Source organism: Hyla sarda, chromosome 2 (genome assembly GCF_029499605.1).
Source record: "Hyla sarda isolate aHylSar1 chromosome 2, aHylSar1.hap1, whole genome shotgun sequence".
NCBI classification, from domain to species: domain Eukaryota; kingdom Metazoa; phylum Chordata; class Amphibia; order Anura; family Hylidae; genus Hyla; species Hyla sarda.
In genome coordinates, this window is record NC_079190.1 from 295,523,812 (window position 1) to 295,549,983 (window position 26,172).

Genomic DNA, 26,172 nt, shown 5'->3' on the forward strand with positions numbered 1-26,172 from the left:
CAGCCGGAATGTTGGACCACTCTTCCTTTGCAAACTGCTCCAGATCTCTCTTATTGGAAGGGCGCCTTTTCACAAAAGCTATTTTAAGATCTCTCCACAGGTGTTCAATGGGATTTAGATCTGGACTCATTGATGGCCACTTCAGAACTCTCCAGCGCTTTGTTGCCAACCATTTCTGGGTGCTTTTTGACGTATGTTTGGGGCCATTGTCCTGCTGGAAGATGCAAGATCTCGGACGCAAACCCAGCTTTCTGACACTGGGCTGTACAGTGCGACCCAAAATCCCTTGGTAATCCTTGCACACATTCAAGGCACCCAGTGCCAGAGGCAGCAAAGCAATCCCAAAACATAATTGAACCTCCAACGTATTTCATTGTAGGTACTGTGCTCTTTTCTTTGTAGGCCTCATTCCATTTTCGGTAAACAGTAAAATGATGTCCTTTACCAAAAGGATCTTTCTTGGTCTCATCTGTCCACAAGATGTTTTCCCAGAAGGATTTTGGCTTACTCAAGTTCATTTTGGTAAAATGTAGTCTTGCTTTTTTATGTTTCTGTGTCAGCAGTGGGGTCCTCTTGGGTCTCTTACCATAGCGTTTCATTTCATTTAAATGTCAATGGATAGTTAGCGCTGACACTGATGCTCCCTGAGCCTGCAGGACAGCTTGAATATCTTTGGAACTTGTTTGGGGCTGCTTATCCACCATCCGGCTATCCTGCGTTGACACCTTTCGTCAATTTTTCTCTTCTGTCCACGCCCAGGGAGATTAGCTACAGTGCCATGGGTTGCAAACTTCTTGATAATGTTGCGCACTGTGGACAAAGGCAAGTCTAGATCTCTAGAGATGGACTTGTAACCTTAAGATTGTTGATATTTTTCCACAATTTTGGTTCTCAAGTACTCAAACAGTTCTCTTCTCCTCTTTGTGTTGTCCATGCTTAGTGTGGCACACACAGACACACAATGCAAATACTAAGTGAACTTCTCTCCTTTGTATCTGCTTTCAGGTGTGATTTTTATATTGCCCATCCCTGTTATTTGCCCAAGGCGAGTTTAAAGCAGCATCACATGGTTGAAACAATCTTATTTTTCCACAATTTTGAAAGGGTGCCAATAATTTTGTCCAGACCATTTTTGGAGTTTGGTGTGACATTACGTTCAATTTGCTTTCTTTCCTCTCTTTTTTGGTTTAGTTCCAATAAACACAAATGAAATAAACATGTGTATAGCAAAACATGTGTTACTGCAATCCTTTTCTGTGAGAAATAATTCATTTTCTTGAAAAATTTCAGGGGTGCCAACATTTACGGCCATGACTGTATATGGTACAAATTATACCACCATAAAATGACTGAAAAATACCACCATACGGAGTAAAAACCACTTTACACAGACTAACAATACCTTTAATACCAAAATACAAATAATACAACGGCCAAATAATACCACAGCATCTGGAACACACTTTAGTATACATCACATAGTGACTGACTAATGCACCATACTGTAACTGAATAAAACAACTGTACACAGACTGGTATTCCCCCCCATACAGTGCCCATATAGAGGTAGACACCAGCTGTAAACAGATCTGTATACCATATAAGTGATTACAGTTACATCTAAGGACTCACATAAGACATCTTTTCTGATCTCATCTGGCTCAGACTGCTATGGCGACATCTTCCAGCCAAAACTTTTTGTCCCGCATCTGCAGGACAAACATGTTAGACTCCAGTGCCCTCCTCTACACAATCTCCCCATCTATATGCCCCAAACTGTTATAATTTCCCCAGCCAGTTAGGAGCGTGGGCCGTTAGGTAGGTAGACAGCCAGCTAGGTAGGTTGACAGCCTGGTGGGTAGGTTGGTAGGTAGACAGCCAGGTAGGTCTGTAGACAGACTGGTAGGTAGCTAGTTAGGTGGATAGCCAAGTATGTAGGTTGGTAGGAAAACAGCTAGGTGGGTAGCTATGTAGGTAGCCATCCAGGTGGGTAGGTAGACAGTCAGGTGGGTGTTAAGGTAGCTAGACAGCCAGGTAGGTCGGTGGCTAGCTATGTAGGTAGAAATCCATGTAGGTAGGTAGACAGCCAGGTTGGTAGCTGGCCAGGTTGGTAGGTAGGTAGACAGCCAGGTGGGAAGGTACGTAGATAGACAGTCAGGTAGGTAAGTGGAATGCAATGTAGGTAGGTTTGTAGGTAGACAGCTAGGTGGGTAGGAAGGTAGGCAGTGAGGTGGGTAGGAAGGTAGACAGTCAGGTAGGTAGGGAAACAGGTGAGTAGGTAGGTAGGCAGTTAGGTGGGTAGGAGTGTAGGTAGGTAGACAGTCAGCTAGGTAGTAAGGCAGCCAGGTGGGTAAGTAGGTAGACAGCCTGTTAGTTAAACAGGTAGGGAGGAAGCCAGTTGAGTAGGGTGGTAGGCAGCTAGGTGGGTAGGCAGACAGCCAGTAGGTAGGTAGCCAGGTTCCCCCCAGGCCCAGCACAGTACCCCATGAACCCTAAGTAGGTAGACAGCCTGTTAGTTGGGCAGGTAGAGAGGGAGCCAGGTGAGTAGGGAGGTAGGCAGCTAGATTGGGTAGGTAGACAGCCAGTAGGTAGGTAGCCAGCCCCCTAGCCCCAGCACAATACCCCATGAAAACCCAACATCACTCGCTAGCCCCCCCCCCCCCCCCAGTCACTTGTTTGCTCGCTTTGTGCCAGGCTTAGTCAAAAATAACAAAAATAGATACTTACTTAGTCCCACGGAGCTCAGCCTGGAGGCATCCTGCCTTCTTCGCTCGGCCTCTTACATGTCATCTTACGGCGCCTGCTTCAGGACAGAGTTCATGGCCTGATTGACTGGCAGCAGTGGCGTAGCATGGGTTGTCAGCACCCGGGGCAAGGCAAGTAATTTGCGCCCCCTAACCCGTGGATTTTAGCACTCGAGTCTCTTCCACTAGATTAGTTAAAGAAACCCTTACCCCCTAAGCACATGTATTGTTTGTTATGAAAATACTGATGTAATTAAAGTAAAATGCATCTAAATACAAGTTTATTTTCAAACACTTTATTGAGTGCGAACATGCATTACACATTCTCCACATTTTCGGCAGGTCTATGAATACAAATCTACAAATGTAGTAACCTAGCATGGGCCATGCTATTATATGTCGTCTCACAACCATCGTAAACGACAAAAAATATCAAGAACAAAAACTAAACATCAAAATGGAACAATGCCCTGGAGATGATCCAAGGCACATGACTTTGGGTATTATAAGTAAGCGGCAAATGTCAGGGGGGCATTATATGTGCATTATATGGGCATATGACAGGGGGCCCCTGTCATGTGCCCCCACATATATTGCCCCCTGACATGTACCCCTCACATATAATGCCCCCCTGTCATGTGCCCCCACATATATTGCCCCCTGACATGTGCCCCTCACATATAATGCCCCATGTCCTGTGCCCCTCACATATAATGACCCCCTGACATGTGCCCCTCATATATAATGCCCTATGAGGGGGCAGGACAGGGGGCATTATATGTGAAGGGCACATGTCAGGGGGGGCATTATATGTGAGGGGCACAGGACATGGGGTATTATATATGAGGGGCACATGACAGGGGGAGGGGGTCCTGTCATGTGCCCCCACATATAATGCCCCCCTGACATGTGCCCCTTACTCATCATTTGCCCCTCTCACTTATAATTTGCTCCCCCCTCCCCTTTCTCACGCCCGTCACCTTTCTCCCACGCTGCGGCTGCTCCATTCCTGCAGTCAGTGAGAGCCACGGGGACGTGATCTCCGGGCGCCGGCGCGATGATGTTATAGTTCAGGAAGAGGGGCAACAATCTTGGGGGGGGGGGCAACTGCCTTCACAGTGGTCGACGACCCTACGGCTCGGATCGGATTCGCACAGCCAGCACTGCAGAGAGAGTGAGTGAGCCAGGCAGGGGCAGAGAGCTGCTAGTGCGAGCAAGCCCCCCCAGATGTTGCGCCCGGTGCGGCCGGCCCCCCCTGCACCCCCCACGCCTCTGACTGGCAGGCAGCTTTTTACTGTATGTGCACGGGCGCAAACAGTTGAAAGCAGCGCTCGCTCTCCTGGATCTCCATTAGTGAACGAACTGGGCCTATTTTAACATAGGGGCCGTCCGCCCCTATGTTAATCTATCCTGTACATGACACATGACAAAAATGCAGCGTCAGTTTACAGTGAAGAAATAATAAATGATTTCAAGCTCTCCCATCATGGTAAATTTTTGTTGTAAAGTGTAGAATACCATTCTGATGGTGCTGCCCAACACTTCAAACAAAAGTTCTCTCTTTCATTTATTACTCTTTAATGTTCAGTGTTCATGGAACTTTTCAGCAACATCACATGGCATGACATGTGCCAAGAAAATCTGCAAAAATATCAATTTCTTATATGTAAGTGAAATAGATATCACTGAAAGAAAGGAGCCCCTGGATGACTGAGGCTAAGTTTCTACTTGTTTTTTCTTCACACCTGAAAAAACGCCAGAAAAACTGCCAGTGATTTCCCCTGCGTTTTTGCATATTTTTCTGGCGTTTTTACCTTTGTGTGGAAATTGTGTTTTTTGCCCCTTTGGCAGGAGTGACACCTGCTGCGATCTGTCCCTTACTGAAGGTACTTCTGCTCCCAACGTGGAGCATACTCTTCTCCATGCTGGGAGCTGTAGTATCTGCACTAATAGACATATTACAGTGGATGTAACTCCTGACACTTGCTGTGATTGTCCTTTATAATCTGGAGAAGTGGGCGGCTGGTCGCACTTCTCCGGTCCCCTGCCCGGCACTGTACTGCGCTGTGATGTGAAGTTCTCTTCACATCAGAGATTCATATATGCCGCTGAGAGTTGCAATTGGCCGGCACCAAACGGCCAATCACCATACGGCCATTCACAACCAGGGCCGACCTTAGGTGTTCAGGCGCCCTGTGCGAGCTAACCTTGTGGCGCCCCCACCCCTATTACCCCATAAACATACACAAAGTGGAAAAAAATCTTTGTAACAAATATTTTTTTTATATTTAATCATTCCCCTGCCCCCTTAATCAGTCCCATGTCCCCCTTAATCAGATGCTCGATATGCAGAAAAAATTGGAAACACAAAAGGGAAGCGCAACAATGTGCTGTAAAAGTTTTCAGATATAACGAAGACAAAGAGGTGAAAAAAACTTGCTCACCTTCTGGTGTTGTGCAGTGGGCACAACACCATATCGCGCTTGTATCCCGTTGCAAAGGGAATAGGGAAATCAGGGGGTGCAGCTCACACCGTGGCGTCCTGGGATTCCTGGACGTCTGGAGAATGCAAGAGGTGAAGATCCCCGGGGCTCCGGTTCACGTGTAAAAAAGGTGTGTTCGAGCGCTCACTCCTGTAGAATAGCTTGGCTGGGATCGTGGCAGTAAGAAGTAGCCGGACACGGTTAAAGATATAATAACCGGATTTTATTTGGATAGATCACAGATAACGCGTTTCGAGGGGTGGGACCCCCTCTTCGTCAGATCAATGATGTGGCAGATGTGGGAGGCCACTAATTTATGCAAAAAAAGCCCGCGAAATTTAACAGCAATTACTGGGTACAGATTAAAATACAAATATGCATCTGTGCAATACACAGTGTTGAAGATGTCTCAAATCCAAAGCAAAACATAAATTTAAATTTAACACATATTACAATTAACATGAATGGTGCTTGGGTGGCAGATCAAATAAGGTATTACTGCTATTAGCCTGGTCTTCCGTTCGGGGAGCTGAGCAAGTAGAAAAATCAAAGCGCTGCTCTCCATGTTGCGGAGTCATCTCAAAGATAGAGGCACAACTGGACCGTGGTCTTCCCCTGTATGGGAGACCCCTCATCCAGGTGCTCGGGAGGAAATGTCCCAAATTACAAAAAAGTTCATAGTAGAAGTGCATATCCTGCGCTGGATTGATTTAACAAACGCAGGCATTGGCATTGCAATAGAGCATATTCTATGCAGTAGTGCTGTAGTGTATATTGATGTCATTGATACATACATATATATATATACACATGCGCAGTTGTACACACATCCTCCCATGTATTCTTCTTTGGTTGATTGCTGGGCTGGGCTGGTGGGGGTCTTCTTTATTGGTAAGAGGGCAGGATGACACATTCAGTGAATGAGCTCTGTAGCCTCATTCAGCCCATGGGGTTGGAGCGATTCTAGTCTGTAAATCCAATACATCTCTTTCTTTCCCAGAGCTTCCAGGCGATTGGTAACATGTGCTGGGATGTAGTCAATGGGCAGGATGGATGAAATTCCTGTGGCCCCATTGTGTTTGGTCGTGACGTGTCATGACAAACCTTGAAGCATAAATCCCTTTTTTATATTACATCTGTGCTGGTTGAGTCTTTGATGTAATTTCTGAGTGGTTCGACCCACGTACTGTTTCCCACAGCAACAGTTGATAAGGTAGATGACGAACTGGGATTGGCATGTCAGATGGAATGGTAGCTCAAAGGTTTCCCCTGTATAATGGCTTCATTTGTTTGCAATTTTGACCTCTTAGTTGTTATGTAATTAATAAGCATTTCAGAACATTTGGTTAATAGACATTCCCATTCATTTTTATACATTACATCATCTTTGAAAGTGGGGTCAAAGGTCAAGCGGAGTCCCCTCGGCGCAAGGCATTCATGTAAGTAAATATTCAAAAAATCAATGTCAATACTATGCCTTAATTCATCTAATAATACATTTTCAAGATTATTAAACATTTCAGTCATTATCATTTTATCCTCAGATGCCAGAGAATCATGGTCACAGTCAATAGCCTGAGGTGTGACCTGTTCCGTATATTCCGCAATAAGTCTGCCACGGTCTGTGTGGCGTCTAGTGAAGTATTCCATGAGGGCAATGTGCTGCTAGTTAGTGTTTCCAGCCCAAACTTCGAAAAGGCAGAGGGCTCCCCGACACTTGACTTGCAGGTGCGGTTTTGAGAAGATGCTCGATATGCAGAAAAAATTGGAAACACAAAAGGGAAGCGCAACAATGTGCCGTAAAAGTTTTCAGATATAACGAAGACAAAGAGGTGAAAAAAACTTGCTCACCTTCTGGTGTTGTGCAGTGGGCACAACACCATATCGCGCTTGTATCCCGTTGCAAATTGAATAGTGAAATCAGGGGGTGCAGCTCACACGGTGGCGTCCTGGGATTCCTGGACGTCTGGAGAATGCAAGAGGTGAAGATCCCCGGGGCTCCGGTTCACGTGTAAAAAAGGTGTGTTCGAGCGCTCACTCCTGTAGAATAGCTTGGCTGGGATCGTGGCAGTAAGAAGTAGCCGGACACGGTTAAAGATATAATAACCGGATTTTATTTGGATAGATCACAGATAACGCGTTTCGAGGGGTGGAAACCCCTCTTCGTCAGATCAATGATGTGGCAGATGTGGGAGGCCACTAATTTATGCAAAAAAAGCCCGCGAAATTTAACAGCAATTACCGGGTACAGATTAACATACAAATATGCATCTGTGCAATACACAGTGTTGAAGATGTCTCAAATCCAAAGCAAAACATAAATTTAAATTTAACACATATTACAATTAACATGAATGGTGCTTGGGTGGCAGATCAAATAAGGTATTACTGCTATAAGCCTGGCCTTCTGTTCGGGGAGCTGAGCAAGTAGAAAAATCAAAGCGCTGCTCTCCATGTTAAATTTAAATTTATGTTTTGCTTTGGATTTGAGACATCTTCAACACTGTGTATTGCACAGATGCATATTTGTATTTTAATCTGTACCTGGTAATTGCTGTTAAATTTCGCGGGCTTTTTTTTGCATAAATTAGTGGCCTCCCACATCTGCCACATCATTGATCTGACGAAGAGGGGGTCCCACCCCTCGAAACGCGTTATCTGTGATCTATCCAAATAAAATCCGGTTATTATATCTTTAACCGTGTCCGGCTACTTCTTACTGCCACGATCCCAGCCAAGCTATTCTACAGGAATGAGCGCTCGAACACACCTTTTTTACACGTGAACCGAAGCCCCGGGGATCTTCACCTCTTGCCTTAATCAGATGCAGTATAGTTCCCCCACATTAGGTGCAGTATAGCTCCCCACATTAGGTGCAGTATAGTTCCCCACATTAGGTGCAGTATAGTTCCCCACATTAGGTGCAGTATATTTCCCCCATATTAGGTGCCATATAGTTCCCCACATTATGGGCAGTATAGTTCCCCCACATTAGGTGCAGTATAGTTCCCCACATTAGGTGCAGTATAGTTCCCCACATTAGGTGCAGTATAGCTCCCCACATTAGGTGCAGTATAGTCCCCCACATTAGGTGCAGTATAGCTCCCCCACATTAGGTGCAGTATAATGTTCCCCCACAATAGGTGCAGTATAGCCCCCCACATTATTTGCAGTATAGTCCCCCACATTAGGTGCAGTATAGCTCCCCCACATTAGGTGCAGTATAATGTTCCCCCACATTAGGTGCAGTATAGTCCCCCACATTAGGTGCAGTATAGCTCCCCCACATTAGGTTGGCAGTAAAGCTCCCCACATTAGGTGCAGTATAGCCCCACATTAGATGCAGTATAGCCCCACATTAGGTGCAGTATAGCCCCACATTAGGTGCAGTATAGCCCCACATTAGGAAGAAGCTGTTTCCCCACATTAGGTAGTAGCAGGTTCCCCAAATTCGGTAGCATTGTCGTTCCCCCATTCCCCCCCTCCCCCCACCGACTCACACACACAGGCAACCACACATGCACACACACACACACAGACAGACAACCACACATGCACACACACACACACACACACACACACACACACAGACACCCTTAAATACACATAGACAACCTTACCTGTCCTGTGCTGTGCTTCTCTTCGGCAGCGCCCTGACAAGTGATGTCACTGAAGTCCTGTGCGGGTCTGCGGAGGTACGTCACATGTGCGACGTCCCTCTTCAGACTCCGTCCGCCAGCCAACCGGAGACGCGGAGGAGGTCGGGGTAAGTGAAGCCTTCCGGTGTAATGAAGAAAACTGTGCCCTGTAGCGGAATGTGACCCTCTGCATAGGGACACAGTTGAGGGAGGGTAGTGGGAATGTAATGAGATGGAGCGGCCTGCAAAGCAGAAAACTGTGTCCCTGTGCGGAGGGTCACATTCCGCTACAGGGCACCGTTTTCTTCATTACACAGGCATTTAGCGCTGCTTGCATGAAGCAGGGCTAAATCTCGGGCGTCGGGCAATACAAATGATATATACTTGGTGCAAGCTGTGTCGGCCGCCCGGCACCCCTGTTTCTATGGCGCCCTGTGCGGCCGCACAGCTCGCACATCCCTAAGGCCGACCCTGATCACAACTCTCAGTGTCAAATACAACTGTTAGGATACGGCAGGCTGGTGGTGGATCCTCTGTGTCAGTGAGGGATTGGCGTGGACCGTACCGGTGGACCGGTTCTAAGTTGCTACTGGTATTCGCCAGACCCCGCCGCAAAGCGGGATGGTCTTACTGTGGCGGTAGCAACCAGGTCATGTCCACCGGTAGCGGCTCAACCTCACTGACTGCTGAGACTGGCGGGGTACAGAAGGACAAGGCAAGAGCAAGGTCAGACGTAGCAGAAGGTCAGGGCAGGCAGCAAGGGTCGTAGTCAGGGGCAACAGCAGAAGGTCTGGAATACAGGCTAGGAACATACACAAAACGCTTTCACTAGCACAAGGCAACAAGATCCGGCCAGGACTGGAAGGGGAAGTGGGGTTATATGGGCATGGAGCTAATTACACAGATTGGGACAGGCACCAATTAGTGGTGCACTGGCCCTTTAAATCTTAGAGAGCTGGCACGCGCGCGCCCTAGAGAGCGGAGCCGCGCGTGCCAGGACGTGACAGCCGGGGAACAGGACAGGTGAGTAGATTGGGATGCGACCCACGAGCGGGCGCGTCCCGCTATGCGGATCGCATCCCCGCCGGCAGTGTCAGTGCAGCGCTCCCGGTCAGCAGGTCTGACCGGGGCGCTGCAGAGAGGAGAACGCCGCGAGCGCTCCGGGGAGGAGCAGGGACCCGGAGCGATCGGCGTAACAACAACTTCACATCACAGTGCAGTACAGTGCCAGGCAGGGGACCAGAGAAGTGCGACCATCCGCCCACTTCTCCAGATTATAAAGGACAATCACAGCAGGTGTCAGGAATGACATCCATTGCAATATGTCTTTTAGTGCAGCTACTACAGCTCCCAGCATGGAACAGTCTGCTCCATGTTGGGAGTAGTAGTAGTACCTAAATAATGTCGAAAATAAAACTGAAAAGTGGTAAAAATAAAAACACTTTATAAAATACATAATTAAATTATTAATAAAAAGTTTCACAAAATGTATTTAAAAAAGATATACATTTTTACAATTACAAGGCCTCTTTATAAATTTTTTATATTGATGGCTACATTTTTATGTCCCTGCCCGCTCACATTGATTGTTCCCTGATTGAAAATTTATAAAAATGTAATTTAAAAAAATCTGAATTTTTTTCCCTACAATTTTTTTCAGCCCTACTGTATCTTTCTTTCTTTTCAGAAGTGCAGGATCAGTGAGGTACAGAGGGGTCAGGCATAGGCAGAGTCAGGATATCAGGCTCAGGTCAGACGCAAGTACACAGGACAAGAAACAACAGATCAGACACGTTCGCTTGTAGAAACTACAAAATTGTTTAGGAGCCAGGAGATGGGTTGAGAAACCTTATATAGGTGATGCTTGCCTGGGATTGGCAAAGGAAACTTTAGTGAAGCATGCACATGCACCAGGATATACCGTATTTATCGGCGTACAACACGCACTTTTTAGGCTAACATTTTTAGCTTGAAGTCTACCTGCGTGTTATACGCCGATAAGCCGCTGCAGTTCAATGATTTAAAGCATGCGCTTTAAATCAATGAACTGCAGTGGCTTTGCAGGTGCAGAGACCGCCAGCGCTGCTGGCTTCTCTGCCCCTGCCTGTCCTGGGGTCTAGAGCCCTGCTGCCGGCCCTTCTCTCCCCCTGGCTATCGGTGCCGCTGCCCGTTCTCTCCCCCTGACCATCGGTGCCGGCGCCCCATTGCCGGTGCCGATAGCCAGGGGTAGAGAAGCGGCGCCGGCAATGTGGCAGCGGCGTCGACAGACAGGGGGAGAGAAGGGGCAGCGGCACCCATTGCCGGCGCCGCTGCCCCGTTGCCTCCCCCATCCCTGGTTGTATAATTACCTGTTGCCGGGGTCGGGTCCGCGCTGCTTCAGGCCACTCGTCATTGCGCCGTGCAGTGCATAGCAACGACGCAGGGGACGCACACCGGAGGCCTGAAGCAGCGCGGACCCGACCCCGGCAACATGTAATTATACAACCGAGGATGGGGGAGGCAACGGGGCAGCAGCGCCGGCAATGGGTGCTGCTGCCCCTTCTCTCCCCCTGGCTATCAGCGCCGCTGCCTCATTGCCGGTGCCGCTTCTCTCCCCTTGGCTATCGGCGCCGGCAATGGGGTGCCGGCACCGATAGTCAGGGGGAGAGAACGGGCAGCGGCGCAGATAGCCAGGGGGAGAGAAGCGGCGGCAGCAGGGCTCTAGATCCCAGGAAAGGCAGGGGGAGAGAAGTGGGCAGCGACGGCCTCTCTCCCCCTGCCTTTCCTGGGGGTGTATTGGGGTATACGCATGCACACACACGCACCCTCATTTTACCAAGGATATTTGGGTAAAAAACTTTTTTTACCCAAATATCTTTGGTAAAGTGAATGTGCGTGTTATAGGCCGGTGCGTGGTATACCCCGATAAATACAGTATTACAATCCCCTGTACCACAGAGAAACAACAGTGCTTCAGCTCACCCCAGGTGCGCGCGGACAGGGCGTGAACCTCACCCAAATTGAACGACAGAAGAAAGAGGAGTCCAGCGTCCAATAACTCGGAGGATAATATTTATTTCACCAGATGGTCATGACAGGAACACAGGGTACAGTGACGCGTTTCGGCCTTACAACAAAGCCTTAGTCATACACTATGACTAAGGCTTTGTTGAAAGGCCGAAACGCGTCACTGTACCCTGTGTTCCTGTCATGACCATCTGGTGAAATAAATATTATCCTCCGAGTTATTGGACGCTGGACTCCTCTTTCTTCTGTAATCCCCTGTACCAGTAATGATGCGCCAACAAGACTGAGTGGGCACCATAGGACATCGAGCGCTGTCAATTACTCATACTAGCTGCATATAGCTACGTTCTCTGGTGCAGCGCCATTTGTACCAGCAGCTAAGTTTTACCTGCATTTACAACGACAGTAGCGCTACCAAACATCATTACAAAGACATTTGAAAAGTTGCATTGATCAGCGAATTTGGTGCGGTGCCATCCGTGCCAGCAACTTACTAACTGTACAAACTTTATCAGCTGAAGTAACCAAACATAGAATATTTATATTGTATCAGGTGCATCAGAAGTTAGAACTGTTGTATTCAGTATCCAGTAGTTTTTTATCCATGTATTTTATTTATCACTAACTGGTATTTTATGTACTTTATGCATTTAAATTGTGACACGTCTAGAGCAAGGGCCCTGCTTAAAGACCTCACAACATACATTTAATTACTTAATAAAACATAATTTTCTAAATACTGGACTATCTCACTAGTACTTACCTTTCTATTTTCTTTTTTGCTCTCTCCTTTTCCAGTAACAGCCTAGAAAGACTGTTTTTACTCCAATTAAATTTAAAAATCTGTTTAACTTTCTGGCACCAGTTGATATTAAAAAAATTGTTTTCCACTGCAGGACCCCTTTAAGTTCTCTCTATGACAAACAGGATTCTCCAAGAATGAACTTTTTGGCCTCAAATTTAAAGGAGTAGTCCAGGATTAAAAAAATTGTGTGTAGTTAACTCTGTCTATTGTAGTTAACATTGTCTATTACTTACGTAACCGATCTGCAAGGGAAAACTGCCTTCTGCTTTTGTTTTTGCCCGAGCTGAAGTTCAGTAGTTTTACAGAGAATCCCGACAGTCGACCACCGCATTGCAAGCCTCTGCGGCCATTTTATGATCAGGGCGTCATGGAAGCCTGCCGAGCCGCCCGGCCTGTCCACACTTTTGACATGCCCATCTAATGAATATTCATCATCCACCTGTGTGTGTGTGAGCAGCGGAGATTGGCTCTGCTGTGCTGCCCCCTCCAGCCAATCACTCCGCCTGCCAAGTGCAAGCACAGTGCAGCCTCGGTCCGAGCGCTTGGAGCTTTGAGCAGAGGGGGAGTGTGCAAGCACAGCAGGGCGTGTTTGTAATCTGCCGTGCGGTGTACATTATTGAAATTAGAAGTGGTGATTATAGCTGTGAACGGCCATGTTATTTTCTGTATAATGCATGCTGCCTACCGGGAGATGTAGTTTATAGGTGTGCGCACATCGTGCCCATAACCAGGAAGTACAGGGAAATTCATAGGCTGATAATGGGCAAACGGGAGCAGGAAAATACATTTCAGACATGGCAGACACATGATGGGAGCATGTGCAACAGTATGGCAAGTACTTATTTTTTGATTTTTCAATGCTGGGTATCTCCTTTAACCTCTTAAGGACCAGGCCATTTTACACCTTAACCCCTTAAGGACCCAGCCATTTTACACCTCAGGACCCGGCCATTTTTTGCACATCTGACCACTGTCACTTTAAACATTAATAACTCTGGAATGCTTTTAGTTATCATTCTGATTCCGAGATTGTTTTTTCGTGACATATTCTACTTTAACATAGTGGTAAAATTTTGTGGTATCTTGCATCCTTTCTTGGTGAAAAATCCCAAAATTTTATGAAAAATTAGATAATTTTGCATTTTTCTAACTTTGAAGCTCTCTGCTTGTAAGGAAAATGGATATTCCAAATAATATTTTTTTTATTCACATATACAATATGTCCACTTATGTTTGCATCATAAAATTGATGAGTTTTTACTTTTGGAAGACACCAGAGGGCTTCAAAGTTCCGCAGCAATTTTCCAATTTTTCACAAAATTTCCAAACTCACAATTTTTCATGGACCAGTTCAGGTTTGAAGTGGATTTGAAGGGTCTTCATATTAGAAATACCCCACAAATGACCCCATTATAAAAACTGCACCCCCCAAAGTATTCAAAATGACATTCAGTCCGCGTTTTAACCCTTTAGGTGTTTCACAGGAATAACAGCAAACTGAAGGAGAAAATTCACAATCTCCATTTTTTACACTCGCATGTTCTTGTAGACCCAATTTTTGAATTTTTACAATGGGAAAAAGGAGAAAATGTATACTTATATTTGTAGCCCATATATTTTTCTCTCGAGTAAGCACATACCTCATATGTCTATGTAAAGTGTTCGGCGGGCGCAGTAGAGGGCTCAGAAGCGAAGGAGCGACAAGGGGATTTTGGAGAGTACGTTTTTTTTAAATGGTTTTTGGGGGGCATGTTGCATTTAGGAAACCCCTATGGTGCCAGAACAGCAAAAATCCCCCACATGGCATACCATTTTGGAAACTAGACCCCTTGAGGTACGTAACAAGGAATAAAGTGAGCCTTAATACCCCACAAGAGTTTCACGACTTTTGCATATGTAAAAAAATAAAAATAAAATGTCACTAAAATGTGTGTTTCCCCCCAAATTTCACATTTTTGCAAGGGTTAATAGCAGAAAATACCCCCCAAACATTGTAACCTCATCTCTTCTGAGTATGAAGTTACCCCATAAGTTGACCTGAGGTGTACTATGGGTGAACTACAATGCTCAGAAGAGAAGGAGTCATATTTTTTTTTTGAGAGCAAATTTTGCTCGGGGGCATGTCGCATTTAGGAAGCCCCTATGGTGCCAGGACAGCAAAAAATACCCACATGCCATACCATTTTGGAAACTAGACCCCTTGAGGAATGTAACAAGGAATAAAGTGAGCCTTAATACCCCACAGGTGTTTCACGACTTTTGCATATGTAAAAAAAAAAAAAAAAATGTCAATAAAATGTGTGTTTCCCCCCAAATTTCACATTTTTGCAAGGGTTAATAGCAGAAAATACCCCCCAAAATTTGTAACCCCATCTCTTGTGAGTATGGAGGTATCCCATAAGTTGACATGAAGTGCACTATGGGCGAACTACAATGCTCAGAAGAGAAGGAGTCATATTTGGCTTTTTGAGAGCAAATTTTGCTCGGGGGCATGTCGCATTTAGGAAGCCCCTATGGTGCCAGGACAGCAAAAAAAAACACATGACATATCATTTTGGAAACTAGACCCCTTGTGGAACGTAACAAGAAATAAAGTGAGCCTTAATACCCCACAGGGGTTTCACGACTTTTGCATACGTAAAAAATAAATAAAAAAAAATCACTAAAAGGTGTGTTTCCCCCCCAAATTTCACATTTTTGCAAGGGTTAATAGCAGAAAATACCCCCCAAAATTTGTAACCACATCTCTTCTGAGTATGGAGGTACCCCATAAGTTGACCTGAAGTGTACTATCGGCGAACTACAATGCTCAGAAGAGAAGGAGTCATATTTGGCTTTTTGAGAGCAAATTTTGCTCGGGGGGCATGTCGCATTTAGGAAGCCCATATGGTGCCAGGACAGCAAAATAACCCCCACATGGCATACCATTTTGGAAACTAGACCCCTTGAGGAACGTAAGAAGTGAGCATTTACCCCCCCACTGGTGTCTGTCATATCTTTGGAACAGTGTGCTGTACAACATTTTTAATTTGCACAGCCCACTCTTCCAAAGATCTGTCAGACACCAGTGGGGTGTAAATTCTCACTGCACCCCTCATTACATTCCGTGAGGGGTGTAGTTTCCGAAATGGGGTCACATGTGTTTTATTTTTTTTTTTTTGCGTTTGTCAAAACCGCTGTAACAATCAGCCACCCCTGTGCAAATCACCTCAAATGTACATGGCGCACTCTCCCTTCTGGGCCTTGTTGTGCGCCCCCAGAGCACTTTACGCCCACATATGGGGTATCTCCGTACTCGGGAGAAATTGCGTTACAAATTTTGGGGGGCTTTTTTCCCCTTTACCTCTTGTCAAAATGAAAAGTATAGGGCAACACCAGCATGTTAGTGTAAAAAGTTTATTTTTTTACACTAACATGCTGGTGTAGACCCCAACTTCACCTTTTCATAAGGGGTGAAAGGAGAAAAAGCCCCCCAAAATTTGTTAGGCAATTTCTCCCGAGTACGGCGATACCCCATATGTGACCCTAAACTGTTGCCTTGAAATACGACAGGGCTCCAAAGTGAGAGCGCCATGTGCATTTGAGGCCTGAATTAGGGATTTGCATAGGGGTGGACATAGGGGTATTCTACGCCAGTGATTCCCAAACAGGGTGCCTCCAGCTGTTGCAAAACTCCCAGCATGCCTGGACAGTCAACGGCTGTCCAGCAATACTGGGAGTTGTTGTTTTGCAACAGCTGGAGGCTCCATTTTGGAAAGAGTGGCGTACCAGGCGTTTTTCATTTTTATTGGAGAGGGAGGGGGGCTGTTTTTTACTTTTTATTTTATTTTGTGTAAGTGTAGTGTAGTGTTTTTAGGGTACAGTCACACGGGCGGGGGATTACAGCGAGTTTGAGCTGCCGCGCAAAATATGCTGCATTGCAAACTTGCAGCCCGATACTCACTGTAAGCCCCCTGCCCATGTGAATGTACCCTGTACATTCACAGGGGGGGGACCTCCAGCTGTTGCAAAACTACTACTCCCAGCATGCCTGAGAATGTTTGGGAGTTGTGGTTTTGCAACAGCTGGAGGCACACGGGTTGGGAAACACTGAGTTAGGAAACAATGTTTCCCAACCAGTGTGCCTCCAGCTGTTGCAAAACCACAACTTCCAAACATTCTCAGGCATGCTGGGAGTAGTAGTTCGGCAACATCTTTAGAGCCAGATGTTGCCGAACTACAACTCCCAGCATGCTTGAAGTTGTAGTTTTGCAACATCTGGAGGACTACAGTTTGCAGACCACTAATACAGTGGTTCCCAATCTGTGCCCTTCCAGATGTTGCAAAACTACAACCCCCAGTATGCCAAAACTGTCCAGGCATGCTGGGAGTTGTAGTTCTGCAACATCTGAAGGACCAGATGTTACAGAACTACAACTCCCAGCATGCCTGGACAGTAAGGGCATGCTGAGGATGTGTAGTTTTGCAACATCTGGAAGGGCACAGTGGTCCAAAAACTGTGGACCTCCAGATGTTGCAAAACTGCAACTCCCAGCATGCCCAGACGCCAAGGGCTGTCTGGGCATGCTGGGAGTTGTAGTTTACAGGGTCCTATTACAGCAATGCATGTCGCTTTACGGCGACGTGCATTGCTGTAAAGGGCCCGACCGTGGCTGAAGATATACTCACCTGTCGCCGCCGCCGCCATCTTCCTGGCCGGGATCCGGGTCTTCGGGGACGAGGTAAGTACCGGGGCCGGTCCCCAGCCCTCCCCCGTCCCCCGCCGCGTCCTCCGGTCTTCCTCCCGTCCTCTCCGTACTTTCAGGGGCCGGGCAGGACGGGAGGAAGTAACCGCCCCCCCTCCTGCGATTGGTCGGTTAACTAATCGACAGATCGCAGGGTATAGGAGGAGGTGGCAGGCTTGCTAACTCGCTCCTATACATTAGCATGGTCCTGGCTGTCTGTGACAGCCGGGATCATGTGAAATTACCGGGTGGTCGGGTCCCAGAGACCCGATCAGCCCGGTATCGCCGCAGATCGCAAGGGTGATTTCCCTTGCGATTTGCGGCGATCGCAGACATGGGGGGCCTACATGGCCCCCCTCGGCGTTTGCCCTGGATGCCTGCTGAAGGATTTCAGCAGGCATCCGGTTCCGATCTCTGCCCGGCGAGCGGCAGAGACCGGAAAACGCCAGGACGTACGGGGACGTCCTGGGTCCTTAAGGCCCAGGGTGTGGGGACGTCCCCGTACGTCCTGGGTCCTAAAGAGGTTAAAGGGGTACTCCGGTGAAAACCTTTTTTCTTTTAAATCAACTGGTGGCAGAAAGTTAAACATATTTGTAAATTACTTCTATTAAAAAATCTTAATCCTTCCAGTACTTATTAGCTGCTGAATGCTACAGAGGAAATTCCTTTCTTTTTGGAAGACTGATGACATCACGAGCACAGTGCTCTCTGCTGACATCTCTGTCCATTTTAGCAACCATGCATAGCAGATGCATGCTAAGGGCAGCATGGTGGCTCAGTGGTTAGCACTGCTGCCTTGCAGTACTGGGGACTTGGGTTCAAATCCCACTAAGGACAACAATAAATAACATGTTATTATTATTATAACGTCAGCAGAGAGAACTGTGCTCGTGATGTCATCAGAGAGCATTCCAAAAAGAAAAGAATTTCCTCTGTAGTATTCAGCAGCTAATAAGTACAGGAAGGATTAAGATTTTTTAATAGAAGTAATTTACAAATATGTTTAACTTTCTGCCACCAGTTGATTTAAAAGAAAAAAGGTTTTCACCGGAGTACCCCTTTAAGGACCAGAGCGTTTTTTGCAAATCTGACCACTGTCACTTTAAACATTAATAACTCTGGAATGCTTTTAGTTATCATTCTGATTCCGAGATTGTTTTTTCGTGACATATTCTACTTTAACTTAGTGGTAAAATTTTATGGTAACTTGCATCCTTTCTTGGTGAAAAACCCCAAATTTGATGAAAAAAATGTAAATTTTGCATTTTTCTAACTTTGAAGCTCTCTGCTTGTAAGGAAAATGAATATTCAAAATAATTTTTTTGGGGGTTCACATATACAATATGTCTACTTTATGTTTGCATCATAAAATTTATGAGTTTTTACTTTTGGAAGACACCAGAGGGCTTCAAAGTTCAGCAGCAATTTTGAAATGTTTCACAAAATTTTCAAACTCACTATTTTTCAGGGACCAGTTCAGGTTTGAAGTGGATTTGAAGGGTCTTCATAATAGTAATACCCCATAAAAGACCCCATTATAAAAACGACACCCCCCAAAGTATTCAAAATGACATTCAGTAAGTGTATTAACCCTTTAGGTGTTTCACAGGAATAGCAGCAAAGTGAAGGAGAAAATTCAAAATCTTCATTTTTTACACTCGCATGTTCTTGTAGACCCAATTTTTGAATTTTTGCAAGGGGTAAAAAGGAGAAAATGTTTACTTGTATTTGAAACCCAATTTTTCTCGAGTAAGCACATACCTCATATGTCTATGTTAATTGTTCAGTGGGCGCAGTAGAGGGCTCAGAAGGGAAGGAGCGACAAATGAAACCCAATTTCTCCCGATTCAGAAAACACCCCATATGGGGGTGAAAAGTGCTCTGCTGGCGCACTACAGGTCTCAAAAGAGAAGGAGTCACATTTGGCTTTTTGAAAGCAAATTTTGCTCTGGGGGCATGCCGCATTTAGGAAGCCCCTATGGTGCCAGAACAGCAAAAAAAAAACCCACATGGCATACCATTTTGGAAACTAGACCCCTCGGGGAACGTAACAAGGGGTAATGTGAACCTTAATACCCTACAGGTGTTTCACGACTTTTGCATATGTAAAAAAAAAATTTTTTTTTACCTAATATGCTTGGTTTCCCCAAATTTTTACATTTTTAAAAAGGGTAATAGCAGAAAATACCCCCCAAAATTTGAAGCCCAATTTCTCCCGATTCAGAAAACACCCCATATGGGGGTGAAAAGTGCTCTGCTGGCGCACTACAGGTCTCAGAAGAGAAGGAGTCACATTTGGCTTTTTGAAAGCAAATTTTGCTCTGGGAGCATGCCGCATTTAGGAAGCCCCTATGGTGCCAGAACAGCAAAAAAAAACAAAAAAACAAACAAAAAAAAAAAACACATGGCATACCATTTTGGAAACTAGACCCCTCGGGGAACGTAACAAGGGGTTAAGTGAACCTTTATATCCCACAGGTGTTTCATGACTTTTGTATATGTATTACCTAAAATGCTTGTTTTCCCAAAAATTTTACATTTTTAAAAAGGGTTAAAGCAGAAAATACCCCCCAAAATTTGTAACACAATTTCTCCCGAGTACGGCGATACCCCATATGTGGCCCTAAACTGTTGCCTTTAAATACGGCAGGGCTCCAAAGTGAGAGCGCCATGCACATTTGAGGCCTAAATTAGGGACTTGCATAGGGGTGGACAAAGGGGTATTCTATGCCAGTGATTCCCAAACAGGGTGCCTCCAGCTGTTGCAAAACTCCCAGCATGCCTAGACAGTCAGTGGCTATCTGGCAATACTGGGAGTAGTTGTTTTGCAACAGCTGGAGGCTCCGTTCTGGAAACAGTGGCTTACCAGACGCTTTCATTTTTATTGGGGAAGGGAAGGGGGGCTGTGTAGGGTTATGTGTATATGTAGAGTTTTTTACTTTTTATTTAATTTTTTGTTATTGTGGGGGGTTCACAGTAGTTTCTCGCTGGCAGTAGTTTCTCGCTGGCAGCTTGAGCTGTGGCAGAAAATTTGCCGCAGCTCAAACTTGCAGCCGAATACTTACTGTAAACCTTCGCCCATGTGAGTGTACCCTGTACCCTGGGGGGGGGGACATCCAGCTGTTGCAAAACTACAACTCCCAGCATGTACGGTCTATCAGTGCATGCTGGGAGTTGTAGTTTTGCAACCGCTGGAGGCTCAGTTTTGGAAACAGTGACGTACCAGACGATTTTCATTTTTATTGGGGAGGGGGGCTGTGTAGGGGTATGTGTATATGTAGTGTTTTTTACTTTTTATTTTATTTTGTGTTAGTGTAGTGTAGTGTTTTTAGGGTACAGTCGCACGGGCGGGGGTTCACAGTAGTTTCTCGCTGGCAGTTTGAGCTGCGGCAGAAAATTTGCCGCAGCTCAAACTTGCGCCCATGTGAGTGTACCCTGTACGCTCACATTGGGGGGGGGGGGGGGGAGAAACATCCAGCTGTTGCAAAACTACAACTCCCAGCATGTACGGTCTATCAGTGCATGCTGGGAGTTGTAGTTTTGCAACAGCTGAAGGCACACAGGTTGTGAAACACCGAGTTTGGTAACAAACTCAGTGTTTTGCAACCAGAGTGCCTTCAGCTGTTGCAAAAGCTACAACCCCCAGCATGTACGGACAGCGGAAGGGCATGCTGGGTCTTGAAGTTATGCAACAGCCGGAGGCATACTACTTTGGCTGGGGATGCTGGGGATTGTAGTTATGCAACAGCTGGAGACACACTGGTTTGCTACTTAACTCAGTGTGCCTTCAGCTGTTGCAAAACTACAACTCCCAGCAGTCACCGACAGCCAATGGGCATGCTGGGAGTTGTAGTTATGCAACCACCAGATGCACCACTAAAACTCCCAGCATGCACTTTAGCTGATTGTGCAAGCTGGGAGTTGTAGTTATACAACAGCTTAAGGTACACTTTTCCATAGAAAAATGTGCCTCCAGCTGTTGCAAAACTACAAGTCCCAGCATGCCCATAAGGGAATGCTGGGAGTTGTGGTGGTCTGCCTCCTGCTGTTGCATAACTACAGCTCCCAGCATGCCCTTTTTGCATGCTGGGAGCTGTTGCTAAGCCACAGCAGGAGGCTGTCACTCACCTCCTGCTGCTGTTCCACGATGCCGCCGCACACGTCAGTCCCTCGCCACCGCCGTCGCTCCTGGGGCCCCGATCCCAACAGGGACGCCGGGGATCTGGGTCCCCAGCACCCGGGGTCTTCTGCCCGCACCCGCTCACGTGCTCCGGAAGAGGGGCGGAGCGGGTTGCGGGAGTGACACCCGCAGCAGGCGCCCTGATTGGCCGGCCGACGAATCAGGGCAATCGTGAGGTGGCACCAGTGCCACCTCACCCCTGCTGGCTCTGACGGCCTGACGGCCCCGATCAGCCAGTAATTCCGGGTCATAGGGTCACTGGAGACCCGATTGACCTGGAATCCGCCGCAGATCGCTGGACATAATGACCCCCCTGGGCGATATGCTGTGATGCCTGCTGAACGATTTCAGCAGGCATCCGGCACCGGCTCCGCTCCAGCTAGCGGCGGGGGCCGGAAATGCTCAGGGCGTATTCATACGCCCTCGGTCCTTAAGGACTTGGAAACGGGGGCGTATGGATACGCCCTATGTCCTTAAGGGGTTAAAGAAGTAGTCCAGAATAACAAAATTGATCCCCTATCTTAAGATTTAGTGTTAGATCACAAGGGGTCCCAGTGGTCAGATCTCCCGGCCAGCACCCTGGCTCTCTGCATGAATGCAGTGTGTTGACCACGAATGCTTCATCTCCAGCTATCTCATAGAGATGCAGTGAGGGGGTGTGTCAGCCACAGCTTTGTGCGGTGGTCACCATTCATGAGGAGAGTGGGGCGCCATACAGGAGATTGCGGGGGTCCCAGCTGTCAGACCCATGTGATCTGACACTTCTCTCCTATCCTGCAGCCCAGTTAATATTGTAGAGAACAACTTCCAAAGCTTTCTTTAGTTTACATATATTCCTGAATCTATTGCACAATATTACAAAAAAATGCTTCTTTAAAATGGCGCTGATGGCTGAATAATAATCTTCTAGTCAGAGCACACCCTTTATGTCCACACAGGTGAGCGACAACTCTGCATGGGAAACTGCAGAGAATTTTTTTTGAAAACATAAATGTTGTATGGTTTTAATAGATATGTAGATTGGTCTAACCCGGGGCACCTTAAAGCTATTTTGTTGGATGCCATGTTTGTTGAAATGAATCATAAAGACTGTTATGTGAGATCATTAAGAATTATAAAATAATTATATTAGCATTTGATCTGAAATTCAGTTCTTATCTTACACCTGGGGCCGATTTAAAGCAGACTTTTTATTTATTTATTATTATTGTACTAAAATTAACCTAGAGAGGAAACTGTAGAAAATATTCTGTAGGTTTCTTCTAGAATGTTTCCATGATTTAATAATAGCAAACTTTGCTGAACAACTGAAATGAGCTGGTAATGATTCATGAACATGGCTTATGGAAGTGTTCTTTTAAGCCTTTTCATCCATTAGATCATCTCAGTCTCTATGGGGCTGAGCCTTTTCTATCCTGTCAAGAGTCTTGGCTTCTGTAAACGTTGTTCAGATAAAAATATAAATGGGATTTTTGGCTCCTCCGGAATATGAGATGCCCTAAAATGCTGCTTGTGTCTGTCAATCAATGCAAGGTAATTAACAGAAGCATTACATTTTAATAATACATTGATTCTCTGGCTAAACATTATACTCCCTATAAATAGTAACATTGCTTCCTCTGTATAGCTACTGTATACCTGTTTTATATTCATGTAACAGCATAAAGGTTTTACATTTATGAAATCATTTAGGAAATTAAGCAGACATTCTTGACGGCACCGCCATCAAGACTAAAAGTCATTCTATACCTTTTTTTGTAAACTGTTTATTTATAAGATTTTCCTATATTTTCATGACAAAAGGCAAAAAAAGAAAAGCACACAAGTCTCAAACAGGTAATTCCAGACATATATCACTTAAAACATAGGTGTTGCTTTGTATCAAACAGGAAAAAGGAAAATAATTCTGGCAGGAGAAAGCAAAGAAAAGTCAAGGAAGAAAAATAAAAGAAAGTTCTTCTCATCTGTGAAATGCACCCTGCGGGCTTCCTCAAAACCTATCCTATAGCAGGCAGAGATCTCTCTAAGTAGGAGTCGCAGGAGACAAATAGTGTTCGCGAATATAGTGCTATATATTTGTAATTACCAATATTCGTTTTTTTGTTTCTTTTTCCCAGTACACATCACAGTGATCACCCCTCTCTGCTTCCAGCTTGTGTGGTGTAAAAAAGGCTCTAATACTACTGTGTGAGACTGGCGTGCAAATTTTCGCTTATGCAAATTTTTGTATATGCTAATTTTCGCTTATGTTAATTTTCGTATACGCGAATTTAGTGGAAATAAAACGGGAATATTACGAATATGCAAATTTAGCGAATATATGACGAATATGGCCTATGCCGCTCAACACTAGAGACAAAATAGTGTGAATGAGGTCAACTCTTTAGGTATTCCAGATATCATATCCCTAAAGGGGTACTCCACTGCCCCAGCATTCGGAACATTTTGTTCAGAACACTGGGTGTGGACTGCAAGGATCGTAACGTTACTGCCATGCCCTTCTCCGCCTCAATGCAAGTCTATGGGAGGGGACGTGATGTCCCGCACCCAGCGTTCGGAACAAATTGTTCTGAATGCGAGGGTAGTGGAGTACTCCTTTAAAACTTATCTGACACTATCACAGGTGTTGAAATATCTCTCAGTTCCCACCAAGAACCTATGAGGCATTTAGCTGGCCTTAAAATGTGGAGAAATACTGTACCTTGGTGGAAGGCTTGCTTAGGTTCTTTGGAGGGATACTTAAAGGGGTACTGCGGTGGTCAACGTGTTTTTCCGTTTTTTACTTGCCCTATTTGTTTTGTTTCATTTCTATTTCTTGTTGTTTAGCCTACTCTATTTCCGTTCTTTGTTGTCTTTTTATCCCCCACTTTGTTTTCCTATCTTTGCTTTTATTTCCTGTTTCTTGCTGTACTGAAAACTACAAATCCCAGCATGCCACATGCCTTGGTGGTTTGGGGTGGCTCCTTTTTTTTTTTTGTTTGTTTGTTCCGCCCTTTACCCATCCTACTATTTTCCCGGGTCAGCCCCCTTATACACAACACACTAATATAATCAGCCCTGGTTGAGATACACTGGCATACACACACAAAAGGTACTACAACTCCCAGCATGTGTCATTCAGGAGTCTTCAGTCTGTGGTATAACACCAGCATGCTGCCTCTTTAGTCTCCTGGGGGTTGTAGTTCACCACACCACTGTAGGGCATACACCAGTGTTTCCCAACCAGGGTGCCTCCAGGTGTTGCAAAACTACAACTCCCAGCATGCCCTGACAGCCTTTGGGCATGCTAGGAGTTGAAGTTTTGGAACAGCTGGAGGCACACTGTTTGGGAAACACTGGTGTAACATGATGTGTATGCTGAATAGGCTAGAACAGTGTTTACCAACCAGTGTACCTCCAGCTGTTGCAAATCTACAACTCCCAGCATGTGCAAAGTCTGTCAGGGCATGCTGGGAGTTGTAGTTTTGCAACAGCTGGAGGCACACTGGTTTGTAAACACTTGCATACACACACACACAACAGGGACAACAACTCCCAGCATGTGTCATTCAGGAGTCCCCCCCTCCCCCTTCACATATAGGTGGAGATTTATCAAAACCTGTGCAGAGGAAAACTTGCCCAGTTGCCCATAGCAACCAATCAGCTTGCTGCTTTCCTTTTTATGAAGGCTTGTGAAAAATGAAAGAAGCAATCTGATTGGTTGCTTTGGGCAACTGGGCAAGTTTTCCTCTGCACAGGTTTTGATAAATCCCTCCCATAGAGATCATTCCCAGTATGTGATTTATTCCCCTGCAGTCCATACATCCCCAGCCCGTGCACCTTCTCATTCTCCCCTTCAGATAACACTTATCTTCTCTGTGAGGTCCTTCTCCTGTGCAGACCTGTGTCCTTAGAATACAGAGCAGGGGGGAGGGGGGGGGGAGCTGTGTACTCAGCTGGATGAGATGAGGGGGCGTGGCTTATTCCTCTCATGCAGACAGAGAAAAAAAAAAAAAAAGCTGTGACATCTTGTCCACAACAGACTCAGAACTGTGGACAACAATAAAAGAAAACCCTCTGAACTACAGAACTTCCTGCCAACAAACAGGTAAGAAAAACACACACATGCTGCCAAAACATATAACATGTATATTGCATAAAAACAAAACTTACAAAGAAAATGCCATATAGTCAAAAAAATTTACCACCGGAGTACCCCTTTAAGAGGCACACCATGAGGGGCATTTACTAAGGGGTTTAGTAATTTTTTTCGGACTATTTTTGGCGCAAAATTGTCGCAATTGTGCCTGCCCTATTTTTCGTGCGACTTTCTCTAGCAAGAGCAAGAAAGTAAATTTTTTTTTCCCGCTTGATTTACGCTAGTTTGCATTTTTGTCTTGCAGTGGTCAGGTATTTATTAACTGCGACAGTCGCAGCTGCGCAATAAACAGTCGCAACGGCCGTAAAAATTTGCTAAATTTCCTCCAGCTCCAACATGGAGCAGGAAAAGCTACTGCCGCCCGGGCTCTGACATACTTTCTCCCCGCTACCCTCACTTTGCTACAGGGACACTGCAGTGATTTACATCCCCCCTCTCACCTGCCAGCGCCACA

At 45.8% G+C, this 26,172-nt stretch overlaps 1 protein-coding gene across 1 annotated transcript in view; it reads right to left on the minus strand.

Moving 5' to 3' along the window:
- The window catches only part of LOC130356274 (NADH-cytochrome b5 reductase 3), a 147,695-nt gene extending 123,316 nt beyond the window's left edge, over positions 1–24,379 (minus strand). Inside the window, exon 1 of the mRNA XM_056557541.1 lies at positions 24,282–24,379. The gene's annotated coding sequence lies outside the window, so the exon portion shown is untranslated. The remainder of the gene's footprint in view (positions 1–24,281) is intronic.
- Positions 24,380–26,172: the final 1,793 nt, after the last annotated feature.